General features: G+C 43.8%; 1 non-coding gene across 1 annotated transcript; it reads right to left on the bottom strand.

Moving 5' to 3' along the window:
* Positions 1 to 1,047: 1,047 nt before the first annotated feature.
* On the bottom strand, positions 1,048 to 1,164 carry LOC112427531 (U5 spliceosomal RNA). The gene has a single exon (XR_003019140.2). It is a non-coding gene; the product is annotated as a U5 spliceosomal RNA (small nuclear RNA).
* Between the last annotated feature and the right edge of the window lie 21,929 nt (positions 1,165 to 23,093).

The following is a 23,093-nucleotide window of genomic DNA, read 5'->3' as shown; positions in this document are numbered from 1 at the left end:
TTGTGTTTTTTGTTTTTTGTTTTGTGTGTGTGTGTGTGTTTTTTAATACAGCAACATCACACTCCTGGTATCACAACTTATTCCAGTTATCTACTGCTTCATAAAAAACTACCTAAATGTAGTGGCCTAAAACAACAATGATTTGTTTTGCTCATGAATTTGCAATTTGGGCGAGGCCCAGTGAGGATGCGTCTCTGCTCCTGTGGCGTCAGGGCGTTTTCTCGCTCCTCTCCTGACAGAACTCCAGTCTGAGCATGTTTTAGTCCTTCTCACCCTCTTTTTCACATCTTTTAGCTTTTCTCTCTTTGTTTCTGCCCTGTGCTCTAGATCGTTTCTTGATATTCCAACTTACCTATTTTCCCTGTTGGATTTAATCTTCATTTAAACCCACCTATTCAGGGTGTGTTTGTGTGTGTGTGTGTGTGTGTGTGTGTGTGTGTGTGTGTGTGTGTGTGTATGTGTGTTTTGATATGAAGTCTCAGCTCACTGCAACTTTCGCCTCCTGGGTTCAAGCAATTCTCTTGCCTCAACCTCCCTGGTAGCTGAGACTATGCCTGGCTGATTCATTCCCTCCCTCCCTCCCTCCCTCCCTCCCTCCCTCCCTCCCTCCCTCCCTCCCTTCCTTCCTTCCTTCCTTCCTTCCTTCCTTCCTTCCTTCCTTCCTTCCTTCCTTCCTTCCTTCCTTCCTTTTTTTGAGACAGAGTCAGTCTGTCGCCCAGGCTGGAGTGCAGTGGCACAATACTGGCTCACTGCAACCTCCACCTCCTAGGTTCAAGAGATTCGCATGCCTCAGCCTCCAGAATAACTGGGATTCCAAGTCTGAGCCACCATGCTCAGCTAATTTTTGTATTTTTAGAAGAGAGGGTTTTCAGCATGTTGGCCAGGCCGGTCTCAAACTCCTGACCTCAAGTGATCTGTCCTCCTTGGCCTCCCAAACTGCTGGGATTACAGGTGTGAGCCACAGTGCCTGGTCCACATATTCTGTTTTTAACTTCAATTTTAACTTGCTTCTTTCAAAAATTTGTTTGACTTTTCTTTTTAATGGTTAGCCCTGCTAAAGCAAGACCTCAAAAAATTAATTAAAAACCTCTGAGGTGTTCCTCTCCATGGGAATCTTTAGTAAAAGGCAAAAGACTTATATGATCTGAAGAGAAACTAGAGCATTGTTTAACTTTTATTACAGTATAATTTGCAAACAATAAAATGCATATATTTTAAGTGAACAATTTGGTCAGTTTTGACAAATACATACACTTCTGTAACCATCATCCCAGTTAAAATATAGAATACAGTTGACCCTTGAACAGCATGGGGGTCAGAGGTGCCGACCCTCCAATGAGGTTGAAAATCCATATATAACTTTTGTCTTCCCCAAAACTTAAATACTAATAGCCTACTGTTTACCACAAGCCTTAGCATAACATAAACAACACAAATTTTGCATGTCATATGTATTATATACTGTATTCTAACATTAAGGTAAGCTAGAGAAAAGAAAATGTTATTAAGAAAACCATAAGGAAGAGAAAATATATTTCCTATCATTCAGTGGAAGTGGATCATCATAAAAGCCTTCATCCTCATTGTCTTCATGTTGAGTAGGCTGAAGGGGAAGAGGAAGGGCTGATCTTGCTGTCTCGGGGGTGGCAGAGCCAGAAGAAAATCTGTTTATAAGTGGACCTGCACAGTTCGAGCGTCAACTGTATATCCATATATGAGATGAAGTATCCATCTATACTCCGTCTACTCTATATATGTATATGCAGTGGACGTACACATGTTTCTATCCATTTACTTATATAGAGTACATCCTACTTTATATGGAGTGTAAAACATACAGAGTATATCCATCATTTATTTCTTTTGTAGTCAATACCAGCCAGAATACCCTCTCTCACTCTCTCCCCAGTTCACCACTGATCTGGTTTCTATCATTATAAATAAGCTTTGCCTGCTCTAGAACTTCTTCATACACTTGATAACATACAGTGTGCAGTCTTCTGTGTCTGGCTTCTTTTCTTCTCAGCAGAATAATTTTGAGATGTATTCATGTTGTTGCGAGTATCAGTAGTTCTTTTGATGGTATGAACATAACACAATTTATTTATTCACTTATTATTGCTAAACATTGTGGGCTTTTCCCACAGGTTTGAATTATTACGAATAAAGCTACTATGAATATTGCACACAAATATTTTCTGGAGACATGTGTTTTTATTCTTTCTGGGTAATCACCTAGGAGTGGAATTGATGAGTGATAAGGAAAGTTTATGTTTAATTGTATAAAGCCAAACTATTTTCCGAAGTGTTTGTCCCGTTTTATACTCTCACCAGCAATATATAGAATTTTGTTCTTCACATCATTGCCAATGCTTGGTATTGTAAGTCTTTTAAAAAAACTTTTTACCCATTCCACTTGGTCTGTAGTAGTATTTCATTATAGTTTTAATTTGCATTTCCCCATGGCTAAAGATGTTGAACATCTTTTTATGTGTTCATTGGCTAGTCATCTAATTTCTCTTTAAAGCATCTGTTAAATCTTTTGCCAGTTTTAAAATCGGGTTGCTTGTCTTCTTATTGAGTTGTAAACTTCTTTATATAGTCTGAATATAAGTCCTTCGTTAACTATAGCCACTGCAAATATTTTCTCTATGTCCTTTCATTTAAAAAAAAAAAACATGCTTTTTTGTTATTGCTTGTTTTTATTTTTATTAAAGTTATACATACAGGCACATAGATTTAAGAATCAAACAATTCTATAATTGTGTTATTTTTAAAAAGATAAGAAAAGCAGACACTACTCTCAAAGTGCTTGGAGGCACCTCTTTTAGCCTTTTTTTTTTTTTAAATTTACCTCCTTGACTGTAGATGACATGCTGTTTGGTGAATTTTGTTTTAGCATTACCCTCTGACTTCCCACCATGGAGGATGAGGGTTTAGCTGTTTCCTGTGCACACACATATTCTTTTCTTCCCCGCATCTTTCCAATATAGTTATGCCATAATTTTGTCTAGCTCAATATTCAATTTACATGATTGAGATTATGTGGAAACTGCACAATTGAGCCACGTAGTAACCTTTTAATACTTTTCCTTTCTCATATAGTATTGTTTAATTGTCCCATTGGCTTAGTTTTCATGTGTTTATCACCAATTCAACTCCAGACTCATTGCTGATTGTCTAAATCTCTCTCAAGTTGTTCATCCTTATGAAGCAGCCTAGCCCTTCCCCAGAACCTCTGACTTGCTACAGTCTGGACTGGTTGCTCTCCATGTCATCCTGGGGATTCCCATCATCTGTGTTAGAGCTCCTGATGTCTTCCTTTTTCAGCATTGGCCCCATGTTGGCAGCGAACATCCTCCAGGAACTAATTGCCTGTGCAACTACCACAGACTCCTAAAACCTCTACCTCCTTAAGCCATGCTGACTCCTTCCAATTCATCCTCCTCATGGCAGCCAAAGGATCTTCTTAATTGTGATGCCCCCCAACTCGTGAAGCCTCAAACACCAAAAACATGCTTTTAAAAACATTCTGTTGGGCCGGGCGCGGTGGCTTATGCTGGTAATCCCAGCACTTTGGGAGGCCAAGGTAGGCGGATCACCTGAGGTCAGGAGTTCGAGACCAGCCTGGCCAACATGGTAAAACTCTGTCTCTACTAAAAATACAAAAATTAGCTGGGTGTGGTAGTGGGTACCTGTAATCCCACCTACTCTGGAGGCTGAGGCAGGAGAATCACTTGAACCCAGGAGGCAGAGGTTGCAGTGAGCCGAGATCATTGCACTCCAGCCTGGGTAACAAGAGTGAAACTCCGTCTCAAAAAAAAAAAAAAAAAAAAAAAATTCTGTCACTATCATCTCACCCTGCTCTGTTTTTCCCTGTAGCCCTTCATCGCCTGACACATTAAAATGTCTTTATTTGTCCGTTCTGCCTTCCCTACTAGAATGTAAATTTCACAAATACAGAAACTTTGTTTCTTTACCCAGTGCTGAATCTCCAGCACATGGAACATTATCTGGTATCTAAAAAACATTGCATAACTATTTTTTAAAAAAGAATCTATAAAGTCCAATTCCAATCCTGCCTTTCTCAATGGAGTAATGGAGACTAAACTGAAATTTTATTTTGGGTAGATGTATATTTATTTTGTCAATTGATATCTAAAGTAAAATGTTAGAATATCTACCTAGTAAAAAGGATTTGAAAGAATCACCTGGGCAGAAGCAACACTGGATTGTTACAGGGTTAAGGAAAATGCTTCAGGAAAATCATGCCCCTTTTGAGAGAACTTAAAAGATACAGTCTTCAATCACTTTTTTCTAGCCTGTAGAGTTTTTTAAGAAAGAAATTGAGACTGTTTCCTCACTGAGAGTTATACAATGAATGAAGAGCTATTATCTGTGCATGCACAGTTTGACAATTGCAGCCTTGAATAATGACGTTCATTGAGAGAAGTTTCTGAGAGTCAGAGAGAGGCTGCCATAATAAAATATATTTATAGAATTCTCTTGTCTTGGCTTAGAATAATTTGATAGCCAAATAAAAGTCTTAGCACTAATCCTTTGATCAGAATTCTATGGTTCGTTTTTTGGAAACTATTGGACAAAGTGCCAAGTATTCTAATATGCAACCTCTTAATGTACAAATTCAGAATTGTCATGAATTACATGGGAGGACACCATGCTTGCTTTTCTAATGATTTCACAGGGTAAATTTTGGCTGACCTAAGCCTGGTTTCACCAACTCAGTGAGACCTCGGTAACTGACCTACCCAACCAGGAAATCCACCTACATGCCTATCCAGTTCAGGTTTCTGTCTTTAGTAGTATCTAAGGGTTTCACTTGGTACTCAGCCACTTGGTTTAGTTTACAGATTGAATTATGTACAGATTTGCCAATAGTGTATGTATATACTGTGAAATAGTTCTGATGTTAAGTACTGATCCCAACTTTACTGGGTAAAGTCCTTATCCAAAACTAGAATCACTGCCTGGCAAAGTTGATGTTTACATGAATGGCATCCCCTGGAGTCTATAATGTGAGTGGTGCTCAATCAAATTGTGTGACTTGGCAGCCCTGGGGCTTATCTCCTCCTCTCTTTGGACAATATTTTTTCATCATTTTCAATCCAATAGCTTCCCAGTGTCAGTGCTGAGAAGCTCCCTGTGGAGTGCTCTCAGTCTCTCCATTTGCAAATGCTCTAAGATCAGTCTCTAAAGAATAGTCGTGTTCTACCCGAACAATAGAGTATAGCAGCTCTTTTTTCCCATTGCTTTGACTATGGATAGTATAAGTACCCCAAGATCTGCAAGGATTGTGAAAGATTGTATAATTGGGTATTTGTGACTCTAAGTGAGAGAAATAATCTTCTAGATTGCATCCTATCTGGAAAATGCCTCTCTAATTTTTTGTTGCCATTAACTTACTGCTCATTTCCAATATTTTACCACGGAACTGGGACTTCTGGCCACTGGCTATAGTTTTGCAATTTAGCAGGCTAATTGATAAGCCAGCCATGTCTCTCTTACTATTGTACCCTCAGCACCTAGCGTGTAATGCTTGGCACAAACTCAGTTAATGTTTTCTTAACGAAATTAAAATTGAAATTTTGTAAGCTAGGTAGTTAAATAGGTTGTGATTTATTTGTATTGGTTTTGCAGTAGAAACAATAGATTGATGCACATTTAATCAAAATGCTGATCTGAATTGATTAAAACAACTAAACAAACACAACCTCTGAGTTTGCATTTCGTAGAAGTCCGTAGGGAATTTGTTGTAGGAAATCTTTATCTTAAAGCTTTTCTTTCTGACCAACAAGGGTGTTAGCTACGAGAAGAGCTCCTGAATTATGGGAATTGATTTCTCAGAAAAATTTCAGGGTAGAAGAGGCAATAATGTTCTTTGGATGTAATCTTTTTTTTTTTTTTTTTTTTTGAGACAGAGTCTCACTCTGTCGCACAGGCTGGAGTGCAGTGGCGCGATCTTGGCTCACTGCAACCTCCGCCTCCCGGGTTCAAGCAATTCTCCTGCCTCAGCCTCCCATGTAGCTGGGATTACAGGCATACGCCATCACACCAGGCTAATTTTTGTATTTTTAGTAGAGACGGGGTTTCAGTATGTTGGCCAGGTTGGTCTCAAACTCCTGGCCTCAAGTGATCTGCCTGCCTCAGCCTCCCAAAGTGCTGGGATCACATACGTGAGCGACTATGCTCAACCTGAGTTATAATCTTAAATTGAATCAGAGTAACATTATTTATTTATAACTAATAGACTCATTATTAATAATTAATTTTATCAGCACTTTTCAGTTAAACATGTGTAATTGTATAAATTGTATCATTTGAGCCTCACATAATCTCAAAACTGTGTGATTTCTTTTGTTTTAATTCCTATTTTGAAGATGAGTAAAATTGAGGCTCAAAAAGACACAACCGATTGATTCATATGTATGCAGCTGGCAAGCGTTTCAATTCTAAAACAATATTTTTTCCGCCACACTGCTTTATGCATTTTAACGTCATGAATGAAAATGGAATGATTCATATTGACAGCTTGCTAATTAATGTTTCAGGTGTTGTACCAGGTGTTTGAGACCCAGGGGTACAAAGTAGAATAAGACATCCCTGCAGCATCCATGGGGGATACTGAGGGTAGAGAGGCAGTTACTACCACATGAAAGTGCCTGGTAGGAGCAAGCATTGCTGCTGAGTGAACACACCATCATGGAACCCTGAGAACCTCTCAAGGATGGGGCCATATCACATCTTCTTCTAATAGCCTTAGACCCTTAGACACAGTGTGTGTGCTCCGAAAACACTTATCGGATGGAGAGATGGCCGTGTTGATATAAGAAAGAATGAATAAGGTGACTCCTGGATCCCAGTGTGGGTAAGAGTTTCCCAAGACATTCTAGGCAGAGGAAGTAGTGAGGTCACTGTGCTTTTAGAGGTCACCTGGTTTATAGAGCAGCCACATTGGCTGAGGAGATGTCTGTGCTGAAACAATGGGAGGTGGTTTCTTTGTACATCGTTCTTCAGTTCCAGCATGTGGTCTCCAGTACTGTTCATTTCACTGTGACGGTGCTGGTAGCTGGGACAGCGAAGAGTTCCACTTTCATAACATAAAAACACTAGAGGTTATTTCTCTCTCTCTCTCCTTTCTTCTCCCCATTACCTTAAAATTGCATTACCTTTCTGTTCAGATCAAGTGCCGCTCTTCAGAGAACAATCTCTGTTTTTGAGCGATGCGTTGAGAACATCGAGTGCCAGACCACACGCTAATTAAAGCTTGTCACATACCATAATGGCACCTCAGTAATACTCCAATTAACAGTTACTTTAATTACACCACTTACATGAAATTAATGAAGAGTCTAGCTCATGAGAAATAAGAACCTGTACATGAGAGCCACACAGAACGTTCATCAAGTTTCTGATGAAACAGACTTTGAGAAATCTGTCCCTACCATTGCCTAGCTTAAAAAAAAATATTTTCAGGGGGCAGGAAAGTGGCTTTTTGTAAAATGAGCTGCCAACAGATGAAGAAAGAGTACTCATTCTTGCTGCTGGAAAGGCTGATCACCCAGGCTTTCATGTCTTAGAGACTGAGTTCAAATCCTACACTGGCCCTTTCTAACTGTGCTCTCAGTGAATGAGGAATAGAGGAGAACTTCCTCAACCCGACAAAGGGCATCTAGAAAATACCACCAGCTCACATTGTACTTGGTAGTGAGAGACTGGACACTTTTCCCCTGCAATCATCACTGAGACAGGGAAATCCCCTCTCAAACTTCTATTCAGCATTGTACATTGTACGTTGTGGTTTATAGCTAGTGCAGTGAGGCAAGAAAAGAAAAAAAAATAGAGATAGAAAAGGAAGAGCAGAACTTTCTTAATTTGCAGACAACATGAACATTTATTAGCAAAACCAATGAAGTCTACAAAACAAGCTACTAGAATTCATAAGTGAGTTTTGCAAGGTTGTAGGATACAAGATCAATAAGCAAATCAATTATATTTCTATATACCTTAGGCAACTTTTTAGTCTCCCTGGTTCAGTTTTCTTATCTATGAAATGGCAGCAAATTTATATTCTTTATAGAATTGCTTTGAGGGTTAAGGAAATATGGTTCCTAAGATAAGGTTCAATAAATGTTGGTTTATTCCCTTTTTTTTTTTTGAGATGGAGTCTTGCTCTGTCGCCCAGGCTGGAGTGCAGTGGCGGGATCTCAGCTCACTGCAAGCTCCGCCTCCCGGGTTCACGCCATTCTCCTGCCTCAGCCTCCCGAGTAGCTGGGACTACCGGCGCCCGCCACCTCGCCCGGCTAGTTTTTTTGTATTTTTTTTTTTTAGTAGAGATGGGGTTTCACCGTGTTAGCCAGGATGGTCTCGATCTCCTGACCTCGTGATCCCTCCGTCTTGGCCTCCCAAAGTGCTGGGATTACACAGGCTTGAGCCACTGCGCCCGGCTATTCCCATTTTTTTAAAGAGCATACCAGATGGAGCCTTCAGTGGTCCTAACATGGTCTCACCTTCCATCTAAGCATGAAAGAGTAAGTGGTGCTCTAGAGGAATGTCACTTCAGCCTGGAATAATGCCCAGGGAACTCCTATAGCTGGAAACCATGCAGATGGGCAATTGTTAAGGGAAGTTCCAAGCCCAGAGACCAAGCTTTCCAAATCTGATCTGTCTCTCTCACCCATTACCCCCACCACTACTCATTCCCATTTCCTTGGTTCAAGACTGGACTTTCATAGCAACCTCCTAAACGGTCTTCTTATTTCTAATCTTGCTCCTCTTAAATCCAATCTACCCACCGCTGCCAGAGTGGTCTCTTTGGAAGGTAAATCTGATCACCTCATTGTTCCGTTTAAATCCTCTGGTGGCTTTTTATTGCAATCAGAGTTAAGACCAAGCTTCTTAACCTGGCTTGTGCCCAACACACTGGGAACTACTTGGACTGAACTACTTCTACTTCTCCCAAAACACCAAGCATTTTCTAGCTTCCCAACTTTCCTCAACCTGGTCCTGCTTCCAGAATTCCTACAACTTTACTCTCCATATCTGCCAGCCCCACCGAACCCTCACCTGACAATCTGCTATGCATCCTTCCAGCCCAACTCAAACTCATTTTCTCTCTGAAGTCTCTCTGGACTGCTCCGGACAGGATAAATGTGGATGTCCTCCATGCTTCCAAAGAAAGTTTACATCTTTATTATGACACTTATTACTTACTATTGTAATCTTTATTCACTTGCCTTTGAGCTCCTTGAGGGAACAGCCATGACCTATTTGTCTCTGTGTCTCTTGGAATCCTTCTCTGCTTCCTGACGTGTTCCTTTGGCCCCACTTAGACCTGACAAACCCCACCTGCTCCTTTCTGCCATGATGGTTATCATTCTTTCCATTTCATCCTATCTCAAAGATCTCTGCTGAAATCTGACTCTGTTCTAGACACTCTTCCCAGGATTTTCTCTCCACTAGGTTCACGGTGGCCATTTTGCCATCTGGGTAGTCCAAAATGGCTTCCTGGTTTTTGTCTTTGCTCTGTCTTCTTCTCATATAGATAGGTAGAGAGGATGTGACAAATGAAAAAAAACTACAAGATATCATGCTGGAAAGTAAGGCACTACCATAAATATGAACATGTGGATCAGTGAAACAGAAGGGTTAGACTAACACTAGCTCTAGAGTACATAAGAACTTAATGTATGCTACACCATTACAAGGGGGAAGGACCATTCAATAGATTATGCAGGGAGAATTTGGAAGCTGATAAAAACCTGAGCTTCAAATTCTCATTTCACATCATTCTCCAAAATGAATTTCAGTGAACTAAATAATTAAAAATAAAAACATGCAAACATAAGAAATCTAGAAGGACATATAGATAACTTTATGCTTGGAATGGAGAGAACCACCTAAAGTTAAAGCAGTGGAAGAAAACACAAATAGAGAAATCAATAGATGTGAATACTCAAAATAGGCATTTTAAATGATCAATATTAAAAGGTAAAAAAAAAAAAAAGGAAAAATCCTGTAACCAGTTTAACAAAAAGTCAATACATGGTATATAAAGAGTTTACACAAATCCACAAGGAAAACACTAAGACCCTGATTTTAACAAACTAACCAGGACAATGTACTTCATTAAACAACGTACCTGAGGGCAAACAAATAGCTAAAAAGTACTTTAAAGTATTAAACCCCCAAGAAATCAAACGCCGAGTAAAACTATGACAAGATTTTCACCATTCAGTTTTTGTTTGTTTGTTTGTTTGTTTGTTTGTTTTTTAAGATGGAGTCTTGCTCTGTTGCTCAGACTAGAGTGCAGTGGCATGATCTTGGCTCAGTGCAACTTCCACCTCCCAGTTCAAGCGATTCTCGTGCTGCAACCTCCCAAGTAGCTGGGATTACAGGTGCATGCCACCACAGCTGTCTAATTTTATCTTTTTAGTAGAGATGGGATTTCACCATGTTCACCAGGCTGGTCTCGAACTTCTGACATCAAGTAATCTGCCCACCTTGGCCTCCCAAAGTGCTGGGATTACAGGTGTAAGCCACCGCACCCAGCCTCAAATTTTCAAAGAAATTAAAAGGCGATAATATTTGTTACTGGTGAGGATGCTATAAGGTAGATTTTCTCATATACAATTTTTGTTTGTAGCTGGAAATGTAACTTTATGGAAAATTTGTTGGTGGAAATGTAACTTTATGGAAAGGAATTTGTTAGTAAGTATTGAGAGCCTCAAAAATTATTGCCAAAAAGTGAGTGAAAGTTACTTGGGACATTGCTGGCTGGCGTGATTTAATGTAAGTGTGGATTAATTTTTTATATTCATCCTTTATTTTGAAAATTATAAAAAATAAACATGTTAAATTTATAACAAGCAAAATGTTTGTTTTGTTAGAAACCTTAAAAAAACTCACCCAATCATCTCATGTCAAGAAATCTATCTGAACGAAATAAGAATAGATCTGAATAGACTAATGACAAGTAGTTAAGATTGAATCAGTAATAAAAAAAAGTCTTCCAACAAGGAAAAGCACAGGACTGAATGTATTCATAGCCAAATTCTACCACATATACAAAAAAGAAATAATACCAATACTCCCAAAACTATTCCAAAAAATTGAAGAGGAAGGAATTCCCCCTGATATCAAAACCAGATAAGGACACAACAAAGACAGGAAACCACAGGCCAATATCCCTGATGAACATAGACACAAAAATCCTCAACAAAATACTAGCAAACAAAATCCAACATTATGTCAAAAAGATCATATACCATAAATAAGTGGGGTTTATGCCAGAGATGCAAGGAAGGTTCAATATATGCAAAACATGATATATCACATCAACAAAATGATGGACAAAAATCATATGATTATCTCAATAGATGCAGAAAAAACATTTGATAAAATTCAACATTTTTTCAAGATGAAAGCTCTTAATGAACTTGGCATAGAAGGAACATACCTTAAAATAATAAAGGCCATATATAACAAACCCATAGCTAACAGCATAGTGAATGGGGAAAAGCTGAAAATCTTTCCTCTAAGAAGTGGAACAAGACAAAGATGGACACTTGTATGGCTCCTATTCAACATAGTGCTGAAAGTCCTAACCAGAGCAATCAAGCAATTGAAAAATGTAAAAGGCATCCAAATTGAAAAAAAAGATGTCAAATTGTCCCTCTTTGCTAATGATATGATATTATATCTAGAAAAATCTAAAAGCTCCACCAAAAAAAAAAAATCTTAGATTTGATAAATTAATTCAGTGAAGTTGTAGGATACAAAATCAATGTTTGAAAATCGGCAGCATTTCTATACACCAATAATGATCTGACTGAGAGAGAAATCAAGAAGGCAGTTGCATTTACAATAGCTAAAAACAAATACTCAGGAACAAATTTAACCAAGGAGGTGAAAGACTTCTACAAGGAAAACTACAAAACACCGATAAAAGAAATTTAAGATGACAGAAACAAATAGAAAAATATCTCATGCTCATGAATCAGAAGAATTAATATTGTTAAAATGACTATCTTGCCCAAAGCAATCTACAGAGTCAATGAAATCACTATCAAAATACCAACATCAAGGCTGGGCACAGTGGCTCACACCTGTAATCCCAGCACTTTGGGAGGCCGAGTGGGGTAGATCACCTGAGTTCAGAAGTTCGAGGCCAGCCTGGTTAACATGGTGAAACCCTGTCTCCACTAAAAATACAAAAATTAGCCAGACATGGTGGCGGGTGCCTGTAGTCCCAGGTACTTGGGAGGCTGAGGCAGGAAAATCACTTGAACCCGGGAAGCAGAGGTTGCAGTGAGCCAAGATCCTGCCACTGCACTCCAGCCTGGGAGACAGAGTGAGACTCTGTCTCAAAACAAACAAACAAACAACGACAACAACAACAAATTTCATTCTTCACAGAATTAGATAAAACAATTCTAAAATTCATTTGGAACCAAAAAGGAGCCCGAATAGCCAAAGCAATCCTGAGTAAAATGAAGCCACGTGTTTACAGGCAACTGATCTTCAACAAAGCTGACAAGAACTTACACTAGGGAAAGGACACTCTCTTCAATAAATGGTGCTGGGAAAATTTGATAGCCAAATGCAGAAGACTGAAACTGAACCCTCATCTCTCAGCACATACAAAAATCAATTCAAAATGTACTGAAGACTTAAAACTATAAAAATACTCAAAGAAAACCTAGGAAAAAATATTCTGGACATCAGGCAAAGAATTTATGACTAAGACCTCAAAAGCACAAGCAACAAAAACAAAAATGACCAAATTGCACTATAGTAAACTAAAAAGCTTCTGCCAGCAAAAGAAAAAACCAACAGAGTGAAGAGACAACCTGTTGAATGGGAGAAAATATTTGCAAACTATTCATCTGACAAGGCACTAATATGCAGAATATACAAGGAACCCAAACAACTCAACAGAAAAAAACAAAAACAAAAACAAATAATCCTGTTTAAAAATGGGCAAAGGACAGGATTAGACAGTTCTCAAAAGAAGGCATACAAATGACCAACAATTATGTGAAAAAATGCTCAACATCACTAATCATCAGAGAAATGCACTATCTGAGATATTACCTTAACCCAGTCAGAATGGCTATTACTAAAAAGACAAAAAAAAAAAAAAAAAACAAACAGATGTTGGCAAGGATGCAGAGAAAAGGGAACTATTATACCCTGTTGGCAGGAAAGTAAACTAATGTGACTATGGAAAAAAGTATGGAGATTTCTCAAAAAACTAAAAATGGAATGACCATTCAGCAATCCCACTATTGAGTATCTACCCCCACTGCCCCCCGCCAAAAAAATAAATGTATCAAAGAGATGCCTGCTCTCACATGTTTATTACAGCATTATTCCCAAGGGCAAAGATATAGACTCAATCTCAAGTGTCCATCAACAGGTGAAGGATAAAGAAAACATTATATATATATTTTATCTTTTATATATAATATATATAATATATACTTCTCTTTTATGTATTATATAATTTTATCTTTTATATATAATATTAATATATACTTCTCTTTTATATATTATATATTTTATATTTTTAAAATTCTCTTTTATGGGCAAATAATATTCTATTGTGTGTGTGTATATATACATATATATACATATATATATATACTTCACTTAAGATGATGACCTCCAGTTCCATCCATGTTGCTGCAACTGACATGATTTTATTCTCTTTTATGGTCAAATAATATTTATAATATTACAATATTTATAAGACTAAATGCTTATAAATTAAATTTATATAAATTTATTTATATAAATAAAATCACATGCAGCAACATGGATGGAACTGAAGGTCATTATCTTCAGCAACATAAGCCAGGCACAAAAAGACAAGTATCGCATGCTCTCACATGTGGAAACTAAGAAATCTGATCACATGGAAGTAGAGTGCAGAGATAGATAACAGACTGGGAAGGGTGAGTGTGGAGGAGAGGGGAAGATGAAAAGACATAGGTTAGAGGGTACAAACAAACAGTCAGATAGAAGGAATAAATTCACTGTTTGATAGCAGAGTGGGGTGATATAGTTTACAAAATGTATTGTACTTAGGTGATGGGCACCCCAAATGCTCTGACTTGATCACTACACGTTACATACATGTAACAAAATTACTATGCGTTATATACATGTAACCCCTCGGGGCTCTGGCAGCTTGGACTCTACCCCTCTCCTTGTACCCCATAAATTTTTACAAATAAAAATTATAAAAAAGAAAAGATGATGACCCAAAAAATGATCCACATAATGCTATTTACAACAGCCAAAAGATGTCCAAAATAAATGAGATGACATCCACTTAGTAGAGTACTACATGCAATTAAAACTATATTTAGGAGGAGCTTACGACAACACGGAGACATACTTAAACTGTTGTCTGTTATCAGCTTGCTGTTAGTTTGCTGAGGCCACCATAACAAATTACCACAAACCAGATGCCTTAAACAACTGAAATTAACTGCCCTCAGCTCTGAAAGCTCAAAGTCTGAAATCAAGGTGTCGGTAGGTTTGGTTCCTTCTCGGGCCTCTGAGGGAGAACCTACCCTAGGCCTCTGTCCTAGCTGCAGGTAGCTGCTGGCCACTCTTTGTGTTTCTTGGCTTGAAGCAGCATAATTTCAGTCTCCACATGGCATTCTCCCTGGGTTTGTGTCTCTATCCAAATTCACCCTTTTTATAAGGACACCTAACAGATTGGAATTGGGCTTATCCTAGTGACTTCATCCTATCTCAGTCATCTGCAAAAATCCTCTTTCCAAAGAAGATCACATTCACAAGTACTAGGGGTGAGGACTTCAATCTCTTATCAAGGGACACAGTTCAATCCATAACATACAGTGACGTTTTACACACAAAAAAAGGAAATTAAGATGTAAAACCATATATGTGACATCAAAGCCATGCTTTGAGACAATGCATAGAAAATGACTGGCTCAGCCTGTAATCCCAGCACTTAGGGAGGCTGAGGTGGGTGGATCACCTGAGGTCAGAAGTTTGAGACCAGCCTGGCCAAAAAGGCGAAACCCCATCTCTGCAAAAATACAAAAATTAGCTGGGCATGGTGGCACACGCCTGTAATCCCAGCTACTCGGGAGGCTTAGGCAGAAGAATCTCTTGAACACGGGAGGCAGAGGTTGCAGTGAGCTGAGATCATGCCACTGCACTCCAGCCTGGGTGACAGAGCGAGACTCTGTCCCTCTCCCACTCCCCAAAAAGACTGGAAACAATACACCAAAATGTTAACAAAGGCCATTTTGGGAAGTCCACTTATGAGTGATTGTTTTTCCCCCCATTTGCTCATATTTTCGATGCTGAGACCTAGTGATAGTTCTCCTCTGAGGGCAAGGCTTGCCTGCACCCCCCGCCCCCTCCCCCACCCCGCACACACACATAGGAGGCTCCGGCTTGTGTACTGAGCCATAAACACACCACCACATCCTCCATCAGCTCCGAGCTCACTTCTAGAATCAGCTCCACGGTGTAGGGCTGGGACTCTGCAAACCCCATTTCTGTGTCACCAGCTGGCTGTCTATTAGACTCTGCCAGTGGCAGGGGTGGGGAGCCTGAGAGGCTGAAAGGACTTGCTCTTCTTTGTCACGTAGCTGTTCTTCCTCACCTCGGCAGCCAAAGCTCCTGTGATAGCAGCAGCTGGATCCAGTATTTGGTTTTCTAACCTCTTGCAGAACCAGCCTCAATTTGCCTTCCTCTTTCCCCAGCACCAGCCAAGCAGATCCCGTCCTCGGAGGTCTGGGTCCCAGCTCCACAGAAGCCCTCCTGTAGCTCAGAGACCCCAGCACCAGCCAAACAGTGACCCACCTCAGAAGACTGGAGTCTTTTAAATCCAAACTCCTCCTCTCTTCCCGCAGCCTCAGGAGTGGTAGATGCTTCCCGTATAGTTACCCTCGTGACACTTTAGAGTTCGTTTTTACCTTTTAGTCACCTGGTTAACAACTTTATACTTAGCCATTCTTTATTTGAAATTCTCTGTGTTCAGGTAATTGGTGTGGTTTGTCTCTTGCTTGGACCCTGACTGAAGCAGCTTGTCCCAACCCAGCAGGAAAGCCCCCACCCAGCCGCTAGGAAGGTCCTGGGAGGATTTCTCAAAGACAGAGACCCATCCCCTTTCCATAGCTTCAGGAGTTTGGGGCTAAGCTTGATTTTCTTCTAAGGGAAATGAGTATCCCCTCTTCTTGCCCTCAAGCCTCCTCTCTCTGGCTCCCTCCTCCTCCATCCCTCCTTCTTCCCATCTTCTCTCCACCTCCGCCTCTCTGTCCTCCCCCTTGCCACCATTCCTGGTCTACTCATCCAATCAAGAGAAAGGACAAAACATTCTTTAAGCCAGGTGCAGCGGCTCACACCTGTAATCCCAGCACTTTGGGAGGCTGAGGTGGGTAGATCACTAGGTCAGGAATTCAAGACCAGCCTGGCCAACGTGGTGAAACCCCGTCTCTACTAAAAATACAAAAATTAGCTGGGCGTGGTGGCGTGCACCTGTAATCCCAGCTACTCGGGAGGCTGAGGCAGGAGAATTGCTTGAACCCAGGAGGCTGAGGCTGCAGTGAGCTGAGATTGTGCCACTGCACTCCAGCCTGGGCGACAGAGTAAGACTCAGTCTCAAAAAAAAAAAAAAAACCAAAAAAAATTCTTTAAAAGCTTAGCAACTTTAACTTCACAAGGAGTGCCACTCAAGGATTTTTCTGCTTCTAACAGAAAGTAATGAAAACAAAAGGGAAGGTGCTATTCTGCCCTCAGGACACTGGGCCACAACCAGCCCAGTAGAGCCTTCCAACCTCGTCTGGGACATGTGTCAATGGGAGGAACCAACAGAAGTGGATCAAGGGGGCCAGGCGCAGTGGCTCACACCTGTAATCCCAGCACTTTGGGAGGCCGAGGCGGGCGGATCACTTGAGGTCAGGAGTTCAAGACCAGGCTGGCCAACATGGCAAAACCCCATCTCTACTAAAAATACAAAAATTTGCCACGCATGGTGGCGTGTGTCTGTAATCCCAGCTACTTCAGAGGCTGAGGCAAGAGAATCACTTGAACCTGGGAGACACTTGAACCTGGGAGACAGAGGTTGCAGTAAGCCAAGATTGCACCACTACACTCTTTTTCTCAAAAGTAAAAAAATAAAGTGGACAGGGGTCTGTGGCCTTAGCATGAATTGGGCTGTAGGTGATTCAAGTAATTGGTTGGTTGGTTGGTTGTTTTTGAGACAGAGTCTTGCTCTGTCACCCAGGCTGGAATGTAGTGGCATAATCTCGGCTCACTACAACCTCCACCTCCTCAGTTCAAATAATTCTCTGCCTCAGCCACTCAAGTAGCTGGGATTACAGGGACCCACCACCATGTCTGGCTAATTTTTTGCATTTTTAGTAGAGACAGGGTTCCACCATCTTGGCCAGGCTGGTCTCGAACTCCTGACCTCATGATCTACCCACCTTGGCCTCCCGAAGTGCTGAGTTTACAGGTGTGAGCCACCGCGCCCAGCCTGGCTTCTTTCACTTAACATAATGTCTTCAAGGTTTATCTATGTTGTAACATACATCAGAATTTTATTTTTTTAAAACTGAGTAATATTCCGTTGCATGTATATACTACATTTTGTTAATCCATTCTTCTATCAATGAACATGTGGGTTATTTTCACCTTTTTTTTGGGGGGGGACAGAGTCTCACTCTGTAACTCAGGTTGGAGTGCAGTGGTGCAATTTCGACTCACTGCAACCTCTGCCTCCTGGGTTCAAGCGATTCTCCTGCCTCAGCCTCCCCAGTGGCTGGGATTACAGGTGCCTACCACCACGCTTGGCTAATTTTTGTATTTTTAGTAGAGATGGGGTTTCGCTACGTTGGCCAGGCTGGTCTTGAACTCCCAACCTCATGATCTGCCCACCTCAGCCTCTCACAGCTCTGGGATTGCAGGTGTGAGCCACCACACCTGGCTGTTTTTTCTCTTCTTGAGGTTAAATCAAGGCTCCTCAGCTTGGGCTTCAAGCTCTGGCAACCATCTTCACTATGGAAACCCCGGTGACCTTCATGAAAAGGCATTGCTGTGGCTTGCCTAAGGTCCTCCCAAGACTCCCAGGGCACAGCGCTCAGGCCTTCGGCTGCCTGGACTCTACCCCTCTCCAGTCTCTCACTCCGTCTCTCCTCTTGTCCTCCAGGATTCCACCTGTGGAGATGCTTTCCCTTTAACACCCACCCACACCCTCCACCTGCTGACTCTTACTCTACCTTCAACACCCTGCTGTGTTCCCACAATGCACTGGGACCCTGTGTGGCCTCCACCCTTGGCCTTTCCACTCTTGTTGCTGAATCATCCCTCTCTGGCCCGTTCTCAGGACAAGGCCACCAGACTGGCCCATTCTTATGACAAGGACTATATGCCACACACTTCTGTACCTGCCAGACCCAGGACGGGGCCTGACCCAGCAGGGGCCTAGCCCAGCAGACCAGGGTTTGACCAGGGCTAGGCTTTGCAATAGATGAGTCAGAGTTGACTTCCCTGAGGAGCATCAGTCCTCCCGGGGAGGCGGGACTCTCCAGGTAACACCATGATACCTAAGGTGGTGGCTCAGGTGGGGACCCCCTCCTCTGGGGCTCAATGGCCAGGCTGAATCCTCCACCCTACAGCAGGTGAGGTCTGCCCCCTCCACTGTGAGACGCTCCCAGACACGCTATTTTGCAGCACACCCTCTCAGTCTCCAGCCAAAGCATCTTCCAGCAAGACAGTCATGTGATCACCGGCCAGGCTGTGCTGGGAGCAGGCTGTGCGCAGATCCCGCCTGCTTCTCCTGCCTGCGCTGGCTGGCTGCCTCAGCACCATTTTCTCTCGCCTGTGCTTTGCTTGGGTTTTACAGACAATGTTTTCTTGCTGTGAGCCCTTGTCTCTACCTCTGTTTCTCCCCTCAGCCTCCCTGAGCTTCTGGTTTCCCGGAAGAAGGGGAAGCTTCTCTAGGGTAAAGTCAAGTAGGGTTTAGCCTCCCCTGTGCCTGCTCCCTCTGACATCCTACCTGACAACAGCCCGATGACCCTCAAAGCCAGGCTCAGCGCTGCTTTATCTCCCGGAAATTCACTCTCAGCGGATTGGCCACTCCCAGCAGGATTAGGGCCTCTATCCCGTGTGTTCCTATGCTCCGTGCAGTTTGTGCAAACCTTTCTGGAGCCCTGACCTCACTGTCCTGCAGTTATTGGTTGCCTGTCTGCCTCCGACTGGACTGCGAGTGTCTTTCATGCCTGTGTGCACCCCTCCAGCACTGGGCCCCAGGAGGGCCAGTAAGTAGCATGTGAGGTCTGGAGAAGCACAGCCGCAGGCCAGCGTCCTGGAGGCCAGCTCTGAGCCAGAGATGAAGATTCAGGGAACTCACTGGGGAGTGAGGAGCATGGGGCTGGGCACAGAGGGACACTGAGCTGTGATGCAGTCACAGCAAAGGCCTCAATCTGTCTCTCAGGAGCTGTCCCTGGTCCAGGCAAGGGACTGGGTCCTGACCAGGCGTTGGATGAGGGCTGCTCTGGAAGGGAATGTGAACCTGGCGGCTGCTATTTTGGGGCATCCACAGCCAGCTATGAACCTGCAACACTGCTGGAGCCAGGGCCTGAGTGCTGCAGGCCTGAGGGGGTCTGGGGCCCACACCAGCTCACAGCACCCACTTCAGAGCCCCTCATCATCACCCAGTCTAGGTTTTTCACAGTGTGGACTGCAGACCCCTGAATCATACAACCTCTGTGCTGGGGCCCGGAAATCTTCAGCAGTGACCTGGGCGACTGTAATGTACTCTAAAGTTTAAAGTAACTCTTCTGGGTTTATTGCCATCCTCCCTCCCAGCTATACGTTCATAAGAGGAGAAACTGAGACGGAGAAGGGGGAATGGTTTGTCTGAAGTTGCACAACAGATTGATGGAAGAACCAGACTGAGCTCCGAGGCATCCCATAATATGAGCGAGTGTGCTGGGAGGAGGCCTCAGAGGGCACAAATGAGAGAGGAGAGCTGGGGGGCCCTGGCAGCCAAGTGCCAACATCACGTCATCCAGGCAACACCTCCTTATGAGCCTGCTCCCTGTCCTGGCCCTGCACAGTGACACTCATGAGAAAAGCTGTCATCCTCTCCCCCGGAAGGAAGGGGCACATCTGTCCAGGTGCGCCCCTCCAGGAGTGCATGAGACCCTTGTAAGCACTGCTGGAGCTGTTTCAGGCCAGGAGGGCCCAAGTACCACTGGCACTGCCCTCTGCAGTTTGGAGGGTCTTCTCATTATCAAGAGTAAGGGAAATGAGACTTCATTCCAAAGTGCACACAACCGTGACTCCTTATCCCAAGTAACTTATGTCTATCGACTCATTTAATCCTCCCGGCAATCCAGTGAGGTAAGCACTCTCATCACCAGCTTCGTTCAGAGGAGCAAACAGAGGCACAGAGAGGGTAGGGAACCGTGGGGTTCAGCTGGTAAGAAGTGGGTCCTGAATTGTGCCCCCCGGCACGAGCCGTTTCACACACTTTTCTTCAAGTTTTCCAGTAGGAGTTATTGTGCCCATTTTACAGGAGGAGACTGAGGCTCAGATAGAATCAGCAATGACTTGAGGCACTTAGAAACGAGGAGATAGATACATGTGTGCACAGATATTTCATGTCCTGTGAAATGCATTTTGTAGAGGAATGGGAGGGAGGGTCAAGGAGACTCAAAGAGCGATTATGGGAAGTGTCCCAGGGGAGGTGACCCGGAGCTGCCTCCTTTAAGATCAGAGGATTTTGTCTGGTAGATGAGGTGAGGATGGCAACCATAAATACCAGAAAAAGCATGGTGTGCTCAAAGAGCAGCAAGCAGCATGGAGCGAAGCAGGAGGAGGTGGACTTGGACTTCACCCTCGAGCACCAGAAACCCTGTGAGGTTTTGGAGCAGGGAGGACCTGCCCATTCTAATCTGAAGGATGAGGGAGTTGCCGAAGCTGGGTGGGGTGGGGTGGGAGAGCAGCCCTCCCTCTGCATCTCTACCCACTGTGGGTCTGCACGTGACTCTTCTCAGGAAGACGGAGGCTGCTTCCTGCAGATTTAATTCAATATCAGCAGCGAAGCTCTATTAGCTAAATTGGCCATCAACCTGCGTGTCTGTTCCACATAATGGGGTTTTGTACAAAATGAGTTTTTCACTGCGTTAAAAAGTGTCATGTTTGAATCAAAACTTATTCCAACATTCGGGCTCATGAAAGCCTCAAATGAGCATTGATCAATGGGTTCCCAGGTGTTTCCATGGAAACAGGAGAAGGGAGGCAGTGCACCAAGGTGATGCCCCGGGTGCTCATTGGTGTGACCGCCCCGCCCCCCATCAGTTCCACCTGAGGGCAAAGACCTGGAGGCGGGTCAAGAGGAGGCCAGACCCTGTGTGGGGACCAAGGGGAGGGAGAGACACAGATGCCTTGGCCTGCCTGGCACTTGAGCCTCAAGGTCTGAGTTGAGCACACTTGTTGCAGCAGCTAAACCTTACTTATTTATTTATCAAATATTTATTTATCAAAAATAAATTTAAGAATTTATTTTTGTATTTTTGCTGGGCTTTCCACAAACTGACTACTTGCCATGCACTCAGCTCAAAGGCCTCCCATAAACCAGCCCCTCACCATGCATCATTCCTGCCACTTGTGGCCTTGGCTGGTGTCGGAGCATGCTGTGGGCAAAGCCGTGAGAGTTGGGGTCAGGCCTTAAGGTGGATGCCTCAGAGAGGACCTTGGAGAATCACCTGCCGTCTCTGGCCACGGGTTCCTTGTCTCTACACTAAGAATGAGTATTAAGCTGCTCTCCTGGGGGCCAGGAGATCCGAATTCTGGTTCCCTCTCTCTCTGACATGCGGGCAGATGACAGTCTCTCGGAGGGGTAGCTTCTCTATCCATCAATTGGGAGTGGCATCTGGGTCCCTGCAGCCCTGCCCACTGCGGATAATGTTATAGGAGTAGGCTTCCGGCAGGCGCCGGCCGGCCCCATGGACAGCCCCGATGGCAGAGTGTCTTCTGCCAAAAAGGGGAGCCTGTGGCTGAAGCTTCCGCTGGGGCCTCCATGGCCCTGCTGGCATCTGCAGGCCTTTTCTCCCGTCATAGATGCCTCAGACTAACATGGACCCTGCCACAGGCCCAGCCCTTCCTCGGTCACGTGCCTCATTGCACCTCCGCTTACAGCAGCCCTGCAAGGCCCTGGGAAAAAGAAGATCACGGTTCTCACCTCACGCGTGAGGCCCCGGGTAGGGAGGCTGAGCCATCGCCCAAGGTTCCGCCGCTATTACATGGCGTGGCTGGCACTAGAACCTGGGCTCCTGCCTCTCCGCCTGTCTTCCCTCTGCTTACCCAACCCACAGCGGCTGTCGGGTCCCGCATCCCTGGCTGAGCCCAGCGTGGGCCCTTCAGAGCTGGCTGTGCAGGCTGCTGCAAGAGCTGGCCACCAGCCACACGTCCGCCCAATTTACCCGCACAACCATATGGCCGGGGGCCTGTTTTGCTAGGGGACGTTAGGGCCAGTGAATAGCCCCCTGTGTGCCAGGGACCAGGGCCTGATTCAATTTAGACCTGTCTGTCCAGGGACCTGCCTGGGGAAATAAAGACTGCTCTCTCTGAAAGACGCGGGCAGACCGTGGCAGAGGCCCCATAATCAGGTTTGCTGGGGCCGGCCTCAGCAGCAGTGCGGCCCCGCACTGCCTTGTCCCCGGCCTCTGCAGGGTCAGTGTGGTGGCACGCCTGCCCTGTGGCTTCACAAGGCTCCTCTTTCCCCCTTAATTGAATCAGGTCTCCAGCCTGGCATTCTCCTGGCCTGAAGTCATCTCCGTGGGGAGGGGAGCTGGGTGCAAGACACCAGGAGCTTGCAGCAGGGGTGGCCAGAGTCAGAAGGGCCCCAAGAAATCACTGGCAGCCCACTCTCCAAAGACACAGGGTTGAAGCCCAAGGAGGGGTGGGTTCACCCTTGCTATGGTCATGAGGTATGGGCCCCCGCAGAGTGGGGAGCAGGGGGATCAGGGCCCCAGGACCCACACAGGCAAGAAATAGCTTTTCTTCCCATTCTGCTA

The sequence above is a fragment of the Macaca nemestrina genome, chromosome 13, assembly GCF_043159975.1.
Source record: "Macaca nemestrina isolate mMacNem1 chromosome 13, mMacNem.hap1, whole genome shotgun sequence".
NCBI lineage: Eukaryota > Metazoa > Chordata > Mammalia > Primates > Cercopithecidae > Macaca > Macaca nemestrina.
Note: the sequence above shows the minus strand (reverse complement) of the source record. Positions and strands in the feature narration are given on the sequence as shown.